We start from the raw sequence: 24,062 nt of genomic DNA on the forward strand, positions 1-24,062 counted from the left end.
AGAAGTGGGGGGACAAATGTGTAAGAGGTTTAAGAGTCATAAATGAAATGGAAGGTTTATTAGATCAAGAGCTTCTCACACATGTGTGAGCAAACTCTTAGGAGCTAAAAAGGTTTTTAGAAAGAGATTTAGGATAAGAGTGAGATTAAGTAGTGGGTAGGCTTTGAAGGATGAGAGTGATGGGTATAGGCTAGGCTCTAGACTAGGTTTAAGATTAAATTAAATAAGATTTAATTTAATCATGGGTTTAGATGAATTAATAGGATGTGGAGAATTTAAATAAATAAAATTTATTTAAAAAGAGGAATGTGGAGGATCATATGTTAAATTAATTTAACACATTAAGGCTAGAAGCATTTAAATTAAATTTAAATACTTAGAAGAATGAACTTATTTAATTAAAATAATTTAATTAAATAAGTAGAGGAATGTGAACAATATAATTAATTAATTAATAATTAATTACAATGTCACAGGTGATATTAAAATTAATTAATATAGTCTTTAGGGATGATTTTAAGCATCTACAGAATGAAATTGAATTCTGCCCTTTTGACAAATTTTTTGCCATAAATGCTTGGTACGAAGGTAGCTGATATGACATAGTGTTTGATAGGCTATCATTCACTTGCTCGATAGAAGCTTGCAACATAGTGATTGAATAAAACTTTTGTTGCTCCCAACCTAGCTTGGTAAGGTCTATAAGAAACTTTCCTTGGTAGATTGAACTTAGCAAAATATATGCTTTCTTTGATTCTTTGTGTATCTGGAATACTGATTTGATCATTTTGCTTTCTTGCATTTGGAACTATTCTAGATATAGCTTGATGATACAGCTCCAGATCCTTTATGAATCTAATTGGAAATGATGGAGTCACCTACTTCTTGAGTGACAATGCCATGACTTGAACTATCTTGCTCGGTAGATTTTGGAATCCACTGATGCCTCATTTGCTTTCGAATTTTTTCAGCTTTAGTTTTCTTTTCATCTTCAACTCTTCCTATATTCATGCAGTTTTAGCTATATGACCGAGTTCAATGCATGTATAACATCTTACTATTGTGTCTCTTTTCCTCAAGTGATGCCTTGAGCAGTCTTTACCAATGTGTCAATATTCTCCACAATAATGACATCTGCACCAGGTATTGTAATCCCATCCAAAGATTGCTTTAACAAGTTGTTCAGCTAGGTTAAATGATTTGGACCTACATTGGAATGCCTTGTGACCATGCTTCTTGCACTTGTGACAATTGCCTTCAAATTTTAGTTTTTCCTTGCATTCATTAGCTTTATGACCATGCTGGCTACAATTGTAGCATTTACCATTGAATTTACCTTTTCCATTGCTCCAACACTTGTTTGATGTGTGACCTATCTTACCACAGTGATTTCAAGTAGGTCTTTGATTCCTTTGGGCACCTTGTTTGGAGGTTTCACCTTCTTCCTTGTAACCAAGTCCAGCTTTGCCTTTTTGTCTATGAAGATTTTGCTCACTTTGCTGATTTAATTGAGTCATGTTTGCTTGAGATTTCATCATTCTCTCATTGATTTTCTTTTCAGTGATCAAGTCATTTTCCAAACTTTCATTGATTTGTCTTTCAGATCTCAAGTCATTTTCTAAGCTTTCATTGAGTTGTCTTTCAGTGATTAGATCATTCCTCAGGCTTTCATTTTCAGATCTCAAGTTCATAATTTCTTCATTTGCATTAGATAGTTGATCTACAAGATCTTCATGCTGAAGGGATTGATTATTTCTTGCCTCTAAGTCTTCATTTGCCTTGTCTCTTTGTTCCAAGACTTCACATAGCCTGATTGATTGAATTTCTTGTTCTCTTTTAAGCTTTCTTACTTCTTCTTGTAGAGAACCATTCTTTGCTAGGAGTTCCTTAATAGCCTTATTAGCTTCATCTAAACTACTTGATGGTAAAAGGTCTTCTATCTTTTCTTCAACATACTAATGATCATTCATTTTTCTTGCAAGTTCCTTCCTTCTTTTTAGGGATTGAGAAAGATGCTCCTTTGCTTCTTTGAGTTGAGTCAAGGCTATTTCCAAATCTAGCTTTTCATTTTCAATAGCTTTGTCAAATTTGAATATCTCCATTTTCCTTGATCTTTGCTCAAGCTATCAAGCTTTGTCCTAAGAAACAAAATGCTCTGATACCAATTGTTGGAAATATTCAAGATATGATAGGTTACTGAGAGGGGAGGGGTGAATCAGTAACCTCAAAACTTTGAATAATTTAGCATTTTAACTATTCACCATTCATTCATCTAATCTACTACATATATGAGAAATCAAACATCCATAACACATGTACACAGTGATTTGGTGACCCAGAAACCTTCCAAATAGAAAGAAAAACTGGGGTGGGTATGATACCCACAAAACTTCATTACTGTAGTATGAAGTTGGCCTGTTAAGGCTTACATTGACCACTTCTTGTGATCTGCCTTATTAGGAGCATAAATGACTGCCAGGTCCACCTTGTTAGAGGATTTACAAACATACACTGAAGTATGCACTTTGTTAGGAGATTTATACAAAGACTATTAAGTCTACTTTGTTAAAGGATTTACAAAATTGATTCACCTATTAGGATGAAACAATAGATCTACTTACAAACTTGATTTGCTGATTAGATCTTTGAAGTATAAATCACCTCTTGTGACTGATAAATCTTTACTGCTCCTTGTAGACCTTGCTAAATATTCTGCTCTTCTGTTGATTTGCATTTATACTTTTCAAAACATTACATGTCTCTTTTTATACGCTGATCCATATTACATTAATCTTGAAAATGATATAATTCATTACATATTTACCATTCCAATAATTACAATTGCAAGGTCAGCTAAAACACAATGAACAAAATATTACTGAGTTGGCCAAATAGTAAATGACTCGGGTTCACTGAACTGACTCGGTGACCTTCTGATACTTGGTGTCCACTACATTACTTGGCATTATCATGCACTTGGTAGAAGTGAAGGCTCGGTCCATACTAATCACCTGGCGTAGTTTTGAATTCGATAACCATTGGAGACTAGGTGGATATAGTATCACTCGATAAAAACTAAACCCTTCATTTACCTTGCTTTCACTCGGTAAACATTATACTTTCATTACTCAGTAAAAAATGTGCTTGCATCACTCGGTAAACAATGTGCTTCCATGTCTCGATAGGCACTATGCTTCCATCACTCAATAAACACTGCAAAGCTAGGTGAACACTGTAAACTTGGTAGATAGTACTAGATTGCACATTCACTCAGTAGCTATACTCAGCTCAGTTAACACTAAAATGCTTGGTGCGAACTATGAGGCTCGGTGTAAACTGCTTAAGTGATGAAAGTATAAGGTAACCACTGAATGCTTGGTATACATTGTAGATTGAGTGATGAGCTCGGTAGCTATACTGATACAGATAAGTGTTGTCACTAATGGAAATAATAACTTAATGCCAACATAATACCTTCTAAAAAATGCAAAATCTTCTCCTTAAATGTCTCTACAATCTTTAAATATCATGTAGAAGTTGGCTAAAATGATTTACATAATTGTCTATGAAATAAAAAACTCATATGTCAAAAATGGTTTACTCGACACTTGAATGCTCTGATCCTCGGTCATAACTAAACTTCATGCTATCACTCGGCTTTTATATGCTTGACATATATTGACTCACTTATTATTAAATGACTTTCCAAATTCTCAGTCTCTTCTTTGTTACTTGGTATGTATGCTAAATTGGTCTCTATTGAGGTTCCCGACAGCCTCTAATTTGTTCAACATAATATAAAATATAAACAAGTCTTCTATAGCTCAACCTTCTCTAGATGGTTCAATCATAGTAATGACCATCCAAAATTTCCTTGGAAAGGACTAAGTATTGGACACTAATAAGAAACTTAAGCTTAGAGATCAACATATCACTTCTTCAAGGCTTTAGTACAACTCTCTTCTTCACTTATAACATGATTTTAACAATCACTTTATCTTGTAGTTTCTTCTCATAACTCAATCTTTCCTCTAGGTGCTATTGCTATGTCTTAATTCTCAAATCCTCTTCATCAATCATCTGGATATGGGACTTAAATCAAATAACAAACTATCTTACCAATAAGGTTTGACATCAATGAAAATATAACGATTGTTCCAATTGTAGTTTCCAATAATCTCCATCTTTGGTATTGATGAAAACACCTCTAGTTATGGTCATGCAATTCAAAACATGTACTACATTGAGATCTTCATTAATATCCTTAGTTTCATTCTAATTCTCATCTTTGTGTCCAACAAAATCTCTCTTTTAGTTTCATTATGATTCTCATCTATGCAACTTTGATATGCAACACATAAGCTCCCTCTACCATATCAGACCATGAAATCAATCAGATTCTTCTATATTGCTAGCAAAACCTTGCATAAATTCTCCTTCTTTGCAACATCTCTTGATGAATTTTCTTTCTATATTCTCCCTTTATATGGTAACTCAATTTCTCCCTTTCTTATTACACCATGGCAACTAAATTACAATATCTCCCCCTTTGACAAAAATGCCAAAGACACTTCATTTGTCTCTTACATATTGATCATATAGATATATTTATGCCAGTACTGAACTTACCTCTATCATTAGTGTATGATTGATACAAAATTATGTTCTTCTTCCTTTATTCTCTAGTTCTTCCTTTACTACTTTAGGTAGCCTCTAAAGTAGGACTATTTGCATCAACTTATATGATATTTTGATCAACACATTTGATGCAAAGCTCCATACTAGAAAAAATAGCATTGTATAAGGGAATCAACCCTAATTTACCTCTTAGATACTCATGAGCATCCTTAGGTAAATCTTTAGGGAAAATATCAACTATTTTCTCCTTAGTGTTCACATACTCCAATCTCACTTCTCTATCTTGAACTAGTGCTCTCAAGAAATGATACTTGATAGCATATTCTTAATCTTTCTGTGCATCATATGATTCTTTTATATTTCTATAGCACTAGTGTCATCACAATAGATAACAACTAGATTGGTGATATATTCCTTCATCCTTTTCAACAATTTCTTGATCCATATGATGTTTGAATAATTAAATACTGCTACCACATATTCAACTTCAACTATTGATTGAGAAATGTAGTTATACTTCTTACTTGTCCATGAAACTAGTCTCTTCCATAGAAAGAAAGCTCCTCCACTTATACTCTTTCTATCATCAACACTTCCTACCCAATATGAAATAGTGAACACTTTTAGTTCAAACTTGTCATTCTTCTTGTAATATAGTCCATAGTCTTCTGTTCCTTTCAAATATCTCATTATCCTTTTCATTTCCATCACATGATTCTCCTTAGGACTTGTTGAAAATCTTACTATCCCAACTACTAATGTAATATTAGGTCTTCTATGAATAACATATTGGAGTTTTCCAATCATTGATCCATACAATGTTTGGTTCACATTAGTAGACTCATCATTCTAAGATAACTTATGTCCTATGGTCATAGGTGTACTAAATGGTCTTGAATCTTCCATTCTAAAAAAATCTAGTATCTCTTTGATGTCTTTTGATCAGTATGCATTGATCAATTTTTACTATTCTGGTATCATCTCTTTCTTTTGATCAGTTTAGCTACTTCTCCCTTTATCCATTTGCTCTAGTAGATTTGATTAGTTTTTTCTATTTCTCCCTCTTTGACAACAATTCCAAAGATACATTATTCGAGCATCTTACCATGCAAGTATAGCATTTGTAGGAACTCTAATTTCTGCCTCTGTCACCTTGGTTGTGACTTGTTTGGAATTTTAGTACTTTGATTACTTCAAGCAAAAACCTAAAGTAAGTATCCTTTGCATCAATTTATAACATTTCAAAAATCAACTCATATTATGCAGGGTAGTCTTCCTATTGCTCAAACAACCTTGGATAGGGGTATCACCCCTAACTTACTTCTAAGATACTCAAATGCATCTTTAGGTAAAGCTTTTGTGAAGCTGTTAGCAATTTGTTCCTTTGAGCTAACATATTCCATCCTCACTTGCTTGTCTTCCAAAAATTCTCTTACATAGTGATACTTAATTTCTATATGCTTTGTTTTGGCATGCATCACATGATTCTTTGATATGTTGATGGCACTTGTGTTATCACAATAGAGTATCACAGGTTCAATCATTTCTTCCTTCATACCTTGCAACAAATGTTTGATCCATAAAATATTGGTGTAGTTGATAGTAGCAGAAACATACTTAGCTTTTGCTATGGATTGTGAGGTACAATTTTTCTTTTTGATAGTCCAAGTGTAATGCCCCACCTGAAGATCCTTGAAAACAAGGATGAAAACAAGCCAGAATAAATTTTTTTAAAAAAAAAAGTATAAGTGCACATGAAAACAACATACTCGAATCATGCAGATTGCAACAAAAGACTTAACGACCATCCTGACACCCAACAGATCTCCAAACGTCACCACTAACCAAAACACAAACAAGAAAACATAAGAGATTGACCAAGCTAAAAGATCAAAACAGACTCCTTAAAATTGGCTAAGTCTGAATTCTGAAGCCCTGAGATTTCCTAGAATCTTAATCTTAGCCCGTAGAGTTTTGAAACCCATCTCAAATGAATCATCACATATATTAAAATATATAAATTAAATATACGTCAACTTATACTTAAATGATATATTTTAAACCTCGAACAACTATAACAGAAACCCAAAAACTAGATTTCAAGAGAAACCATTTGAGATCAAAATGCAACAACATAGGATCAAAGAATGTCCAAAAGGGTATCTAGACCAACTCTCAAAAAGTTCAGATCAACTCAAAAAGTGCTCGCTTCCGGCCTATGCAGGTTTTTACAAAAATTGTGCGATACTTTAATGTAGCATAGAAAAGTGTCGCGCGACATTTCTCAAGGAGTGCAACATTTTTAGGGACTGGGTGATACTTTTCATTAAGGTGCATGACACTTCTCAAAAGGGCGTGCGATACTCTTCTAGTGTCGCACAACATTTCTCAAGAAGGTGTGCGATACTTTACAGTATCATATGATACTATTTTGTATGGGCATGCGATACTTTTTAAATGTCACACATTGCTGAACAAATGTCGCCCATAGAAAACAAAGACACTTCTAGAACTCAAAAAAGGGAAAAAAAGACCAAAGAACCTCCACATCGGGGAGTACCGGATCCACACTTCGAGGCTAGAAAACTCAAACTAGAACTGAGTAATTGAAATACAAAAAGTGAGAATCTAACCATCTAACAAATAGTAAAGGAACAATACAGAAAGGAAATGTCACAACAACTGAAATAACATCACAATGAATAGAATAACCAAGTAAGTACATGATTCCTCCCAACCATCAATGGAATCATAAGACCATCTTGGGCCCTAGCCATCCCCCACGCGTAACATCCCAAGCCACCGATCAGATTATCAGTGCTGTCGTGATAGGGACATCACTACTAAACATACTACAATATAAGTAAATGAAATCTAACATGCTAGTAGAAAGCATAAGATAAACCTATAATTAGATAACATCATCTACTATATGCTAAATATCATAATAATGAATGCGTAAAACCAACATCATGTAAACATGGAAAACAACATCCCAATGAAAGCATAAATCACTAGAAAGCATACTCCACAAATCAAAGTACCAAGTGACACATCCAACAACGATCACACTAGAACAATAGACCATCTCTATACATCGATCCTTAGCAATGGTGAAGGTAGCTATGCCTCCCAACCACATGGCACCTATAGGTCCACACCCGCTGTGCTGATGGAGATAATGATCCAACCACACACACACAAAATAACAACCATGACTAACACACATGACAAGCAGTATGATGACTGAATCCAAGACATAGACAATGCATAAACTATAGGTCCTGGTTAGACACCTCAATGGGCTACTACATAGGGATTGACATCATGGAGAGTCGCTTGGCATCGACAAGCCTAAGCTCGGATCATGTGTTTCAACTCCTCAACGGAGGGCCTCACATATACTTTTTATTATCTTAAATTTTATTAACACCCAATGTTTTATTTAATTATCACTTACTTAAAACTTCCTCTGCCAACCCTGTGGGACTAAGGTCACCAGGTTGCGAGATAGAAGCCCCCTCCATATGCTACCCTACCCTACCCATGCTCATCCAGCGATGAGTGCCCGTAGGCATGCAAACTCCCAACCCAACCCCAATGATCACAACTTTCAGAAGTACCACGAAAGATCGAGCCCCGCAGGTCACCTGACAGATGTACATGTGTGTGGCGCACCACCATCACAAAGATCATACACAAGGACAAGATTAGAATGCAAACAAAAGATAATCAATTGAACAAAAATCGGGATGATAGATACTACACGCATCCCAATGCAAAAAAAGATGCAAAAGTGTTCTGATTGGTATCCAAATAGATCATCTAGGTCCACGAACCATAATGTGCCAAGAAAATCTAAGAAAATAGGGTGGCACGCAAAATGAGGTAAAAAATCCAAATTTTGGAAAAATTCCAAAATTAAAACCCATTTGGCCTTTGGGTTCAAAAACTTCAAAAATCCAAAAATAAAAGAAATTAGACACCATATGCAAAAACGGCCAGCATAACGACCCAAAAACCCAAACCCCCATTTCAAAAATAGGAAAAACATTCATACCTGACCAATCAGGCAGAACTAGCAAATAGAAACAGAGGGGAACACTAGTTCACAACCTGCTAAAATATTGCTACAAGAAACGAAAGCAGAAATAGAGCAAAAATATTAAAACGGGAAGGCCCTACCTGACAACAAAAGGGGTCGAAACTAAAACTCGTAGAATAAAATAAATACTCTGCCAAAATTGATGGCAAAGCAAAAACTCCTCGAGCTGAATCCAATGAGACCAACCTCGCGAAGATCCCACGCTCATAGCTCTCACAATGAACAAAAAAATAATCCTTCAGAAGAGGATTTCCAAATTTGCTCTCCAAATTCAATTTCCAAAATGTGAGAAGTGACTAATGAATTCACTTTTTCAATACTTATTCACTTTTTGAGTGAATAGTCAATTCTAGAAAATAGCTAGCTGGAGTAGCTAAACTCTAAGTCGACCTAAACAAAAATAGGTTATTATTTGTAATGGAAATTCACCTAAGGTAAAGCTGCCAAAAATTAAATCCAAAAAAATTTAAAACCCAAAACCCCAAAATCATAGAAAATCACTAAACACTTTCGTGACAAAAGAAAACTTCTAAATGCACAAACATGCTTACTGGTCTAGTTACAAAATGCAGATGAGTTTGAATTTACTAATCACTGAAAGGTTTTAATTAAAATAATTAAAATAGGGATATGTTGACCATACAAGGCGACATTGGTAAATATGAATAGTTGAATCACTAACTCCATATGCCACTACCAGGGATATAATTCTTACACACTAAAACACACGATCAAGTGCAATTACATATAATATCATAGCCGAAGCAACATGTATTAAAATACCTATTTAATCCATTTACATCACTCACGTTCGTAGAAGCGTAAATAACATAAATAAAGTAAATAACAATAGCATAAAATTCATCTCATAATATAATCAACAACATGTCCAATACATCATATAACTAGATATCATCATAGATCTATTGTAATCTCAAAGTAGCATCAACATGCAAATATGATAAACTAAATAGCATAGCAATATAGCATCTATGGTATTGAATCAAAGTATAACATCCGACCCTTAGGTCATCATAAGGTACAAAATAAGAGTATCAAGCATCTCTTGAATCAAAATAGATAAGGTACAAACTGCAAACATGAGAGGCACTACACCAAGTGACTAATCTTTTTCCTTAGAAAGGTGCTCATCCACTAGTGCTTTTTCTCTCATCAATATTACCTCCCCAGTCTGCATCAATGTAGGCTCTCAACTCAAACTTTTCACTTCTCTTGTAGTATAAACCAAAGTTATCAGCTCCTTTTAGATACTTCAATATTATTTTTATTGCCATAAGATGATTTTCTCTTGAATTGATAGAAAATCTTGCCATAATTCCAACAAATAATGCAATGTCTAGTCTACTATGCACAACATACTACAACTTTCCAATCATTGATTGATACATTTTCTGATTTTCTTTAGCTGACTCATCATTCTTGGATAACTTATGTCCTATTTCCATTGGTGTACTGATTGGTTTTGAATCTTATAAGCCAAATGTCTTGAGTATCTCCTTGATATATTTTGATTGGGTCACAAATATGCCATGTTTTAGTTGATGTACTTGTAATCTCACAAAGAATTTGATTTCTCCAAACATTGACATCTCAAACTCATGTTTCATCTAATCAAAAAAATCTTTGCATAGGGCATCTTTTCCTCCAAATATTATATCATCAACAAAGATTTTAGATATCAAAATATCTTTACCTTTTTCTACCTTGATATATAGGTTGTTATTGTCATCTATTCTCTCAAATCCTATCTTCATAAGATATTTGTGTAGTCTCTCATACCATGCTCTAGGTGCTTGATTCAAACCATAGAGTGCTTTATGCAGTTTGCAAACCATATCCTTGTGTTTTTCATCAACAAATCCCTATGGTTGTCTATGTAGACTTCCTCTTCTAGTATACCATTTAGAAAATAAAACTTTACATCCATTTGGTAAACTTTGAAACCTTTGTAAGCAACATAAGCAAGTAGTGTTCTTACTCCTTCCATTCTTGTAACAAGGGAAAATTTTTCTCCATAGTCCACCAATCACATTCTTATCAGTGGTCTTGGAACTAAAGTGCACATTTTGTTTTTCTCTATTTGCTAAATTTATTCTTCCATAGCTTTATAACAGTCATCATCTTGTAGTGCATCTTTCACTATTTTAGGTTCAATCTAGCTTAGAAGACATGATTCATTTTTTAGTCTATTTCTTGTCATTGGTTTTTCTTCCTTCTCACCAATGATTTGTTCAATAGGGTGATGTTTTCTCACATACTTGGATAGTCTTAGTTCTATCCTTCTTTCCATGTTTGATCTTTCAGCTTCAGAGTCACTATGCACATCTCTTTCTAGTATTTGATCATCTCTATCATGTATACTAATTTCAGAATTAGAATGTGCATTATCTTCATTTTGTAACTTGGCTTCTGAATGTAGGTTGACATTCTCTAGTTGTGACTCGACTGATACTAAAACTTGTTGCTAATTCCCAACTTTATTGGCAAATTCTTCTTCAGTAGGCATTCCTTCATACAAATATACAAAAGATCTATACTCCTCTAGTTTCTTGGATTGATCAACCTGAGCTTCTACATGCTTATCAAAATTTACATTTGCACTCTCCACAATCTTGTTAGTGATAATGTATTCAAACACTTATATGCTTTACTTCTAGTGGAGTATCCAAAGAATATGCCTTCATCACTCTTTGCATCAAACTTTCCATTTCTAGAATCTTTAAGAATATAACACTTACAACTAAATACTTTGAAATGTTTTACATTGGTTGAGTGACCATACCATAATTCAAAAGGTGTTGCGTTTGTACCTTTCTTGACTTGAACTCAATTCAAGGTGTAGACAACAGTACTTACAACTTCTCTCTGGTACTTTAGTGCAACATTCTTCTCCATCATTAATGTTTTGGCATAGTCTATCACTAATCTATTCCTTCTCTCTACAATGCCATTCTATGGTGGAGTTCTAGGTGTTGATGTTTGTCTCTTGATTCCTTTGTCATTGCAAAATGTTTCAAACTCTTTTGATGTGAACTCTCCACCTTTGCCTAATCTTAGGCACTTTAGATTCTTCCTTGTTTCTTTCTCAAACCTAGCCAAATACCACTTAAACATTTGAAATGCATCAAATTTCTATTTTAAGAACATGGCAGTCATCATCCTAGAGTAGTCATCCACAAACAACATTATGTGTCTATCTCCTTTGTAGCTCTGCACTTCTATTAGACCACATAAATATGTATGGACTAACTCTAATACTTCTTTGGAGGTGTAGGTTTTTCTTTTGAAACTTGACTTAGTCATCTTTCCTAGCTGACACTATTTGCACATTGTATTTTTAGGCTTTTTCAGTTTAGGAAAACCTCTGACTTTCTTCATTTTGCTGATGCTAATCAGATTATTGAAGTTGAGATGACATAGCCTTTTATGCCATAGCCACACATCATCAAGTTTTACAATAAGGCAGGTTGCATCTTCCATATCTAGGTAAAATAGATTACTCCTAGTTTGGTCTCCTTTTCCTATTAGATTTCCATCAATATCATAGATTTTGGTAGTTTTGTTTTCAAATTATACTTTGCAACCTATATTGCCTAATTGTGACACACTCAGTAGATTGTAGTTCAATCTTTCAACATAATATGCATTATCACATGAAATTTTCTCTGTAAGTTAAATAGAACCTTTTCTTTTGATTAGACATGGAGCATCATTTCCAAATCTAACACTACTTCTATCATACTGAGTAAAGGTAATAAACTTACTTTTTTCTCCTATCATGTGATGTGAGCATCCAATATCTATGATTTGCTTATCATTTTTGTTCACATAAGTTACCAGTGCTATTGCCTCATCTTCATCTGACTCATCCTTCATAGCTATGTAGACTACCTCATCATCATGTTCATCAGAATCTTCTTCTTCAACAATGTAGCACTTTTTTCCTTTGTCTTTGTAATCTCTACTATCATCTTCTCTTGTATTCTTGTTCTTGTTACCTTCTCTATAGTTCTTCTTCTGAGCATATCTTGCAGCAATATGTCCTACTTCATTGCAATTGAAACATATGATAGGAAACTTACCTTTGAATTTACCTTTGCCTATATGAAATCTTCTGGCCAACAATGCTTCCAATTGTTCCACATCTTCTTCATCTATGCTATTGTCACTAGTTTCATATTTTACCATTTTATTCTTTTTTGGTTTCACTTCCTTGCTATCTTTGAATGACAACTTGGCCTTGAAAGTAGATTCAAGATTCTCAGGTCTGTAGTTATCAAAGTTGGATAACTAAAATGCAGTAAGTCTTCCTACTATTCCTTCAAAAGTTAATGTGTTTCTTAGTATGCATCTTAACTCTTGTATGGATAAAACTCTAATAGCATAGATGGGGAGCAAGGTTCTTAAAAATTTTCTATTGACATTATCATCTTGTAAATGACCACCCAAACTTCTTATTACACTTACTACTTCTTTCATTCTAGAGGTATATTGAGCAACGTTCTCACCTTCTTCCATTTTCATGTCATCAAACTTTCCTCTGAGGCTTTCTCTTTTTGATCTTTAAACATTTTGATCTCCTCCATAAATATTAGTCAAGGCTTTCCACATCTTGAATCTAGAATCACATCCCTTTATGTCATCAAATTCAACATAATTGAGGGCAGAGGCAATCTCTAGCATTTCTTGATTGTGCTCATTCTTTTTCTCCATATCTTTTTTAGTGGTTATAGTTGGATCAACATGTTCTACTTCAATTAAGGTTTTTGCATGATCACTTATTGATCCAAGGTGTAGCTTCATTAGACTTTGCCATGTAGTGAAGTTATCTCTATTGAGATTGGGAACTTCTCTCTTGGACATCTTGATCTTCCTGCTTCTAGTACCTTTAAACTAAATCAGTAGATGGCTCTGATACCAATTGTTAGAAATGCTTTAGAATAACTGGGGGGGGGGGGGGGGAAGGGGCGTGAATCAATTATTCAAGGTCCAAATGTTCAGATAAAACTTTTCCACTAAGTATAGTGAGCCCAATTAAACTAATCATGCATCCAAGCTAACTTTCTACTTAGCAAATTACTGGAAATCAACATGCAGTAATAAGACATGAAAGATCAACACATAACACAATGATTTACATGGAAACCCAATTTGAAAAAAATCACTAGTAACATGCTAATCAATTATCACTCTTTTGAAGTGATGCCCTATGAAAGGTGTGCCTTGTTAAAGGCTACAACACACTGTTAAATGTGACCTAGTGAAAGGATTTCATCCACCTTGTTAGAAATGGGCATGGTTAGAGGACTTTATAACATTCACTTGGAATATCACTCTGTTAAAGGATTTACAAATGGCTATTAAACCAACCTAAGTCCATAGGATTTTAGCCTAACTGATACAATTTTTGGAGAGTAACAACAAAGGATTTTTGATCTGACACAATTGACAACTTAACTTGCAAATTTTGGCTATCAATGCAACTCTCAAATTTCCCTGGCTTTTAGTCTCTGCAACTCTGATAGCTTGTCTTCCTTTCAAGCTTCATCTCCTTGAGTCTTTATGCTCGATGTACCAGTGCAATCTCCTATATGGCCACTTATCAAAGTAGAGTTTCTGTGCTTTGTTCTTCCTTCTCAATGCCTTCTCTTTGACATCCTTCAACCACTTCAACCCAACAAATCTTGCTTCTTGATCGGTGACTCCTTAAATAGAAGTCTAGAATGCTCTTCCCACTCGAATCTTCCTAGTTTTAATTTCAGATCGAATAGATTAGGTAGGATTCAATGAATCCACCCCTTATCTTGTTCCTTCTAGAAACATCATGAAGAATCCTCCTAAATTTTTCCAAAAATAGTTTACCTGAAATTTTGTGCCACCAATGCATCATCCTTATATTCCATCTGGTTCAAAAAATTCAAGGTAATAAACTTGTTAGCTCAGATCTGGTGAATCTTTGACTTTTCAATTAATGTAGTAGCTTAACACTATTGAATTCCTATTGCTCGGCACATACTATGTTACTCGACACCAAATATGTTTTGCTAATGCTTGACACCTACTATGGATTCACTTGGCATCAACTAAATTTTATTGATGCTCAACACCTATTGCTTTCTTGGCACCTAAACTTGCTTGGCTCCTTCTATTTCACATGGAAAACACTAGATTTTACATTTTCTTGACGCTAACTAAAAATTTGCTCAGCATGAACTAGCTTGCTTAGCACCCACTAATGAACTTAGTCAAGCTTTGCAGACAGCCTTGTCACAACTTATTCTTCTAGAGTTTCTAAGTGTGGCCAACCTCTATATCTTCAAGTATATTATCAATACATCGTTTTATCATTGTCCTAAGTGACCCTTGTACTTCATTACAAAACCATAACTCGACCTTTCCCTTAGGTGCTTTTGTTACATCTCATTGATTAAATCCTCTTCATCAATCAACTAAGTGATAGTACTTGGATCTTATAAGCAATTTCCATTCCAGCAAATAGAAGGTTTGACATTAGTCACAAAATAATGATTGAAAACATTCTTTATATCAACAATCTCCCTCTTTGCAACAGTCTCCCTTTTTCAATAATGATCTTTTCAATTAGATTTTCAAAACCTTTTTGCATTCAACTTTAATATTTTCTACATATTCATCAACTTTCACATTTGTACTTTTGACAACTTTTTTAGTGTTAGAGTTCAAACACTTACAATCTTTACTCTTAGTGGAATACCCTAGGAATATGCCTACATCACTTTTACCATCAAATTTTCCATTTCTATTATCCTTTAGTAATAAGTATAAGAACTTAGAGGTTCAAATCTTGATGGTCATGTTCTATACTGTGGATGTTCTTCAGATTAGCAGTTTGGCAGTGTTGGTAGCTTCATGCTTTAGTGGTGTTCTTCATGATCATATTTTGTTCCTATCTTTTGGGAAATTCCCTAGTTTGGAGGCTTCTTCAATCCTTCACTAGTTCTTTTCAGTGTTATTTCCATCTCTTTTTGGAGTAGGGTTTTTTCCATGTGGTTTTCTCTATTTCTCCTCTTTTCAAAGATTTGGTTGTGCTTAGGTACCTCATTAGGCCTTTTTGTTGAGACCTAAATTTAATTTCAGTAGTCATTTGTAGGTTTTTATCTATCTCCTAACTTTATCTTAAGAAGGGGGTGTGTTAGAGTAATAAATTATTTTCTTATTGATTTAATTATTAAGTCACTTATTATCTCTAGTTTACTCAAGCTAAACTTTAGGCATTTAATAATTAATTATTTTTTAAATTATTATCATGCAACCTAGGTTTTTCTTGTTAGGGTTTTGATCTCCTATTATAGGATTAATCTCTTTGTAATAAAATTCATTCTCTTTTGATAATAACAATTTCTCTCTTTTCTCATCAAGAATGTCTCATCTGTGGATCTGGGAATTCTAGCCTCCAAAGCTTTTACTTCTTTCTTTTTATGACATGTGTTTGCATGTGGGTGATTCTTGGGAGTTGTGGGTTTGATCTTTAATCAACTTAAACAAACATCAACTTTCCCATTTCTATTATCCTTTACTATATAACATTTTCTTCCAAAAAATTTAAAATACTTTACATTAGGTGCATATCCATACCACAATTGAAAGGGTGTAACTTTTGTACCTTTCTTGACTTGTACTCTATTTGAAGCATAAATTTTTGTACTTACATCTTCTCTCCAATAGTTTTGTGATACATTTTTCTCCACAATCAATGTTCTAGCATAATCCATAATTGATCTATTTCTCCTTTCAACTATTCTATTTTGGGGAGGGGTCCTACGTGTTGACATCTACCTTTTGATTCTTCTATCATTGCAAAATATGCTGAATTTATTAGAGATGAATTCTCCACCTCTATCAAATTTCAAAAACTTTAAACTCTTACCTATTTACTTTTCAAATCTAGCCAAATACCACTTAAATAACTAAAATCATCAAATGTTTCTTTAAGAAACATCATAATCATCATCCTAGAATAGTCATTAAGAAATAGAATAAAATATTTGTTTGCATTATAGATTTGAACACCAATAGGTCCACAAAGGTTAGTATGAACCAATTCCAAAATATCATTAGATGTGTATGTCTTTCTCTTGAAGCTAGAATTTGTCATTTTTACCTATTGACATTGTTTGTACATAGCATTATTAATATTTTCAATCTTGAAAAACCTCTTACTCTTTTCATCTTACTAATTCTTACCAAATTGTCAAAATTTACATGACATAACCTCTTATGCCATTACCTTATATCTTCATATTGTGCAAACAAATATGTATCATCAAATAAATCTAGATAAAATAAGTTACATCTTGTTTGATCACCACTTCCAATTAGTTCACCACTAGCATCAAATATTTTGGCCCTCTTGTGATGGAATTCAACCTTGTATCTTGATTTCTTGAACTATGAAACATTGAACAAGTTATAGTTAAGTCCTTAAATGCAATAAACATTGTCATACTTGATCTTATCAATTAATTGTATTGATAATATACCTTTTACAAGACATTGTGCATCATTACCAAATTTAACACAACTACCCTTGTATTGTCCAATGGTTTCAAATTTACTTTTATCACTAGACATTTGATGTGAAAAACTACTATTAATTTGTTGGAATATTCAAATATGGAAAGAATACTTATGAGAGGGGGGGGGGGGGGGGGGTGGGTGAATCAGAAGTATCACACTTTAACCAATAAAACTTTTAACTAAAAGTAAATTGCATGCATGTAAATACATCAAGTAAACATGAAACTAAGACATGCATCAACAACTTATAACACTGGAGAAGGTAAAACTGGGGTGGGGATGATACCCACAAAAATTACTGCAGCAATATTGTTCAACCACTTCTGATGGTTTGCCCTATTAAAGGCCTGCCTTGTTAAAGGCTTTACACTGTATTAATAGTGACCTGGTTAGAGGCTTTACAAACACTTTACATGAAGTGTCACCCTATTAAAGGATTTAATCACCTAATTAAAGGATCTACGAAGTAGCTATTAAGCTAACCTATCACCATAGGATTTTCATTCTAATACAATTGTTAGAAAGTATTAGGTATAATGAACCTGATAGATTACAATCCTTGATTGTTGAATGCAGGAACTTGTTCCACTTTCTTTGATCTTGATCCTTTTGTGATCTGATAACCCTCGCTTCTGAAAATAAATTTCCTTGTGCACCCTTGTATGTCCACTCACCTTTTTACAATGAAATTTCGTCTTCCTTATAAAGACATTTGAGAATTTAGGGTTAGGTATGGATCTACAATCCATATTCAATCTTCATTTTGTGCTTATTATTTGCACTTCTTCTATTGGTTGCATGCCTTCATCGTTTTTCTTATTGGCTACATGTAGATTGCATAGGCAAAATAAAAGATTCGATCTTAGCATTAAATCCTTCGAGATTTACCTTATGTCTGCTGCAAAAACTGTTTGCATCATAGTTTGCATAATTACAAAGTCTTATGCTGATATTCTGAGTTACTCAGCTCCTGATGTATTGCTGATACTCAGCACATGATGTTTCCTAGATAGCTCGACACCTAAACAAAACTGTATCACTCGATACCTTGTGTTATTCGACACTTGTTAACACTCGGCATCTTATGTTACTTGACACTTGTTAACACTCAACATCTTATGTTACTCGGCACTTGTTAGCACTTGGTATCTGATCTTCACTCAGCATCTGAAAACTACTCGGCACATGAAGATCACTCAGCACCTGAAGTCTTTCCTAACTTGGCATTTGTTGTTTCTTGGCATGCATGGTGTACTTGGCTCCAATATAGAAAGTAGGTAAGTGTATTGGCACTCAAGTGTCAAAAACCGTTATGAGGTTAATAATCTCCCCCTTTGACATGAGTGATGAAAACACTTAACTAACTTTATGAGTATATTTACTAATCTGATTGGTATATACAAAGTTTAAAGAAAACTTGATCAAAATTTATAACTAACAATCTTACAATATATACCTCAAAAATTTTGTAACTACCCCTGAGTTGATTATGCCTTATCTGTATATCAAGTTCCTCCTTTGTATCTTTTGTCCCCCATTAATTCATCTCATAATATTTGTATCTCCCCCTATTATGTCTCTTTTCTCTCCCTTTTTTGACACTTATGTCAAAGAATGTTTAAGGGTTAAGACCATATTTAGCCTAAAATGTGCTGTTTACTTCCATAATCATCCTAAGAGCTACATCCCAATTATTCAAAGCAATTTCTAGTGACTTGTGCTGGATGGAAGTCTCGGTAGCAAGATGAATAAGTCCTTCTGAAGTAGAAAGATTTGGGTCTTTCTTGAGAACAGTTTCAACATATACTTGCTCTTTATGGAGTAATTCTAAATGTGGGGTAATGGAGGACTAGAGCTGTATTAGTTTGGCCTTGATATTAGCCTCATCTACTGTTAATATGACTATTTCTTTGTGAGTGTGAAACGATTGAGAAAAATGCTTCTCACTTTGAGCTGGATCATTTGGTAGTTGCATGCTTGAAATATTTAAATTTCTTTCTAGGCTCAGTATCTTTTGGCTTGTCTCTTATGTGAATTACAAAAAATCACACAGCTTTTTGTACAATGAGAATATATTCTCAAGTACCTTTTTCACTTTGTCAATGAGCTTTGCTAATTCAACCTGTGAAAGTGCAATTTGACTTGATATTTGTTCATTTACTTTTCCTTGGAATTTTCTCTTTGACCATTCCATAAGTTTTGCATTTGTTTCTAGGTCTTCATTTGTCACCTAGTCAATAATATCTGATAATTGCTCCGTGATATGCTTTGAATCATCTAGTGATTGCAAACTAAAGGCATCCATAAAGATGTCCTTAATTTCATATAGTGTTTGCTTTTTTTTATACTCCTTCCTAAGTATCTCCTATCTTTTCCTCCTATTCAGTGCTTCCTACACCTCATTGATTTGATCAATGGTTATTGTTTTTGAGTCATAGCCTCGTATGACTATCTCCTCATCTAATTCAGGGTCTCCATAGTGAAGTACCCTTGCAACTCTGGTAGTACTAGATGTTGGTACAGATATTTGCAATGGCTGGTGTGAAGGAGTTCTTGAGGTAGGCAAATCTATTAATGTTTGTATTACCTCCTGTTCTTTAGGGGTTTTCACTGTTTCCTCCTCCTTCTGTTTACCATGATCAATTATTATAATCTTGGGAAGTGCACCTTGTGTTTGTGCTATATGATCAAATGTAATAGTCTATCCTGTTTGTTCTATTCCTTTTTCTACAGCTGTAATTGGCTTCTGTGTTGCAACATCAACTATGCTTGTTGGCATTTGAAATTGACTACTAGTAGTTGTAGAGATGATAGAAGGTGGTTCTTGTGGATTCACCTTATCTTTGACTATACTTTCTACTAGTTTTTGCAATTCATCCATACTGACCAATACTGGATCTGCACATAATATTGCTTTTTGGGTAGATTGGTCAAGAATTCTTTTAAGATCTTCTGTAGTTAATGGATTGATATTCTAACCAGAAGTATTAGGAACATCAGTAATAGTTACAGTGTCTGCAGGTGAGATGGATGCTTGAGGAGGGCTAGGAGGTGGAAATTGTGTGTCTTGCACACTCTCATCTGGTTGCTGCTCTTACTCAGTTGCTCCCATTATATCCTATTTTTGTGTCTCTTCCTCCTCTCCATCTTTCTTTTCTTCTTCCTTCTTCTCTTCTTTTCTTTTCTTTTGTTCTTCTTCTTTCCTTTCTTCTTCTCTTTTCTTTTGTTCTTCTTCTTTCCTTTTTCTCCTCTCCTCTATTGGTACAATAGCTTCTTCCTTGTATTCTTCTTCAAGAAAATCTTCAATCTTTTTGTACAAGTTTTTCCATGATTTCATTGTTCTTTGAAGAATTTCTTCCATCCTATTTTAGAGTATGAAGAATGCCCTATATTTAGGTGTAAACCTATTATTGTGCCTTTTGACTACATTCTTTACTTGTTCCTTAGTCAAATCTGGAAATGCACTTGCTAGGGTTGATTCCCTCATCTCCTTCTCCATTTTCAAATAGAAATGCCATCTGTCTTCTACAATTTTTGACAGTTCTTTTGGCAATTGTCAATCTAATTCAAGTGGAGTGTACTTGAACTGTGCCATCATTCCATAAACTATTTCTTCTATCTTATTTTGTTCTTCTTTAGTAATTTTATTGAAATCAACTTTATTTAAATTAATTAAGTCACCATTTCTAATATTTTTACATAAGGTATCAACTGAAGAGTGGCTTACCTTTTCAGATTGGTCTTCTTCATCAGTGTCAGATTGAGCCACATATCTTCTTCTTTTCCTCGGCTATTCCTTTGTTTCTTTGATTTTTTTCTTCTTTGTAACTTCCTCTTTGGCCTTTTGATTGGAGGTCCTTGTTGCTTCTCGTGTTGTTGGCTTTTGAGGTGATGGTGTGACAGCTTTCTTTGAATTGGGCTTAGCTGGAGGCTATTATGTTACCTTTCTTTTCTTTGGCTCAGCTTTAGTTGGTGCTTCCTTGGCTTCCTCTTCCTCTGCACCTTCCTCTTTTTCTTCTCCAATACATTGAGTTAATTCTATTGGCCCTTGTTCTTGCCTATCTTCATCATCACTATCATCTTCTTCTTCTTCTGCTTCAGCCTCAATTTCTTTACCAAATTTCTTCTTAATCTTCTTTAATAATTTTTATTTCTTCTTCAATGTGGAAGCAATTTTTAATTCCATGTTTATCTTTGATCTTACCACATCATAAGTGCCAAAATGTGGAGCACTTTTATCTGTTTCTTTGACCAATAATGCAGTTATTGCTGCAGATGCCTCATCAATATTAATTTCATATCCAAATGGCCATAGCCATCTTACCCTTGGTATTACTGCTTGAATATTGGTAAAATCAATGTCAACTAAGAAACATATATCATTAGTATGTTTTTCCACTAAGGAAATTGGTATCCTTGATCTTTGCTTCATGGATTTCTTGAAATCCTCAAAATAGCTTGTCATCAAGGTATCCAAAATTTTCTCCCATTTGCTCTATTTATTCATTAATTTGGGCAATGATGGTTTTGTCATTCCTCCATGCCACTTTGCCAAAAGAAGGAAACTCATTCTGAACATAAAAGAATATGCAAACTAGGATTGTTCCAAATTTGCATTGAGTGCCCTTTGTTCTTCTTATGGCAGCTAGGTTTTCATTGATCTGTTGTAGTTGCAGTTCTGCAAGATCATAAGTATGATCCTTTCTCACCAATTTGTAGCCTACATCTACTATAATACATGGTACACTGTTGAGTCTACTAGATTGGTAGAATTTATGGGCAATGACTCTAACAGCAAACTCAACTAGAGGATCCTGTATGGTGTGAATTGTCATTCCTCTTTTGTTCCATTGGGCACCAGTGTTCTTTTCAATAACCTCCTTTGATTCACTTCTCAAAGTTTTGAACCAATCTAGGGTTGGGTACCTTGTTACTCTATGTATGATTTCTTTTGTCAATTTTATGGGAGTATCTTCTAACCACAAATTTCCACCGTGAATTCTACTCAACACAAGTCTAACCCATTTTGTTTTGAATACAGCGGGAAGGCTCAAAACTCAGGTTAAACCCTTTCTTTCAATGATTTTGAATTCATCTTTTAAGACTCCATCTACACACAATTTCTCATAAGCTTGTCTTATTTCCATGTCTCCTAGGGCACCTATCTTACAGTTGTAACATTTTCTCACATCTTGGACCATTACAACTTTTGGGGGTATTTGGGAGAGAGCACTAGCTGGATCATTTTTGTAGGAAACATCAGGAATGGGTCAAAAATTAGGTTGCTTGATCTCATTTGAAACTAACTGAATTTCAAACATTTCTTTATCCCCAATTTTCTTCAAACTTGATGCCATTTATGCAAACTAGGGTTTTTACAATAAAAAGATACGAAACTACGTAGCTCGGCACAAATGAAAATACCTTGAGATCGATGAAAAATGTGTTGAATGAGGTTGAAATCTACTTGAAACATTGAATTCTTTCTATGAAGTTGCTCAGCTCTCTTTCTTCTTCTTTTCTCTTTGATCGTGATGAGTAAAACTAATTGAAATCGTGATAATATACCCTATTTCCATCGCATTAAATGCTCAATTGCCAACTCAGCTTCTGAAGAAATTTTAACCTAACTCGGCTTGCACTATATTTCCACTTTTACTCAGCTTCCATTGGAGTTAACCAACTCGGCATCAGTTATCAGCTCGATCACTGTTAGGAGCTCAACATGTGTTGGAATTTAACTCAGCATCCAAAGATATTCTGGCAACAACATTTAGATTTTGTCTTGACATCTTATTTCATGCAGATTTATACTTAGCATGGCTTCTTTGTCTTGGGACTGATGTGAGATATAACTTTGTATATCAGTCTAGTATACTTCTTATGCTTAGTTTGATGAGGTGTAATCACTTGACCCATTGGGTGAAGTGATCCCTCCACTTGATGTGTTGCACTCATCTTTTTTTTTCCAAGTCTTATTCATTTGCCTTCTTACCTTTTTGACATCAATTTTTCCTTTTCCCTTGTTTTCTTTAGTCTTGGGTGCCTTTGATCTTGTAGGATAGTTTCTGCTGATATGACCAATTTTCAAACAACTGAAACATGTAATTTCATTCAACCATCTTTTGTAGTTCCCTTTGAAATGTGTTCTTATGTAGTTCTATGGTATATGCCCATATTCTTGACAATAATGACAACAATACCTAGTATTGTAATACCAATGATAATGACTTTCATTCCCTTCTATTTTTGTTGGTTTATTTGATGTCCACATAGGTTTTGATCTACACTCAAATGCCCTATGTTCATACTTTTTGCAATTATAACAATGTCCATCAAATCTCTGAGTCCTTGTGACATTGGATCTACAATTTTGTGTCATATGTCCTTGCATGTTGCACTTGTGATAGAAACTCTTATTTTTGGGTGCGTTTGATTGATTGAATCTTCTACTCCTACATAGATTTGCTGTATGCCCCATCTTATTACAGTGATGACAAGTGGGTTTTGAATTCTTACCTTTATCACTTCTTTGTTCAGCACTCTTTGATGATTCCCCAACTTTAGTGCTATTGTATCCTAGTCCTGATGTATCATGGGCAGATTTTGGGGATTTCAACAACTGTTCAAAATACTTGATAGCTTTACTTGACTTGTTGAGATTCTCTGCTACCTCTTTTTCTCTGTTTAATTCATTCTGCATTTGTTCATTTTGCATCTTTAAAGTAGAGATCTCAATATC

The sequence above is a fragment of the Cupressus sempervirens genome, chromosome 9 (assembly GCF_028749045.1).
Source record: "Cupressus sempervirens isolate cs-2001-9-10 chromosome 9, ASM2874904v1, whole genome shotgun sequence".
In the NCBI taxonomy this organism is placed as follows: domain Eukaryota; kingdom Viridiplantae; phylum Streptophyta; class Pinopsida; order Cupressales; family Cupressaceae; genus Cupressus; species Cupressus sempervirens.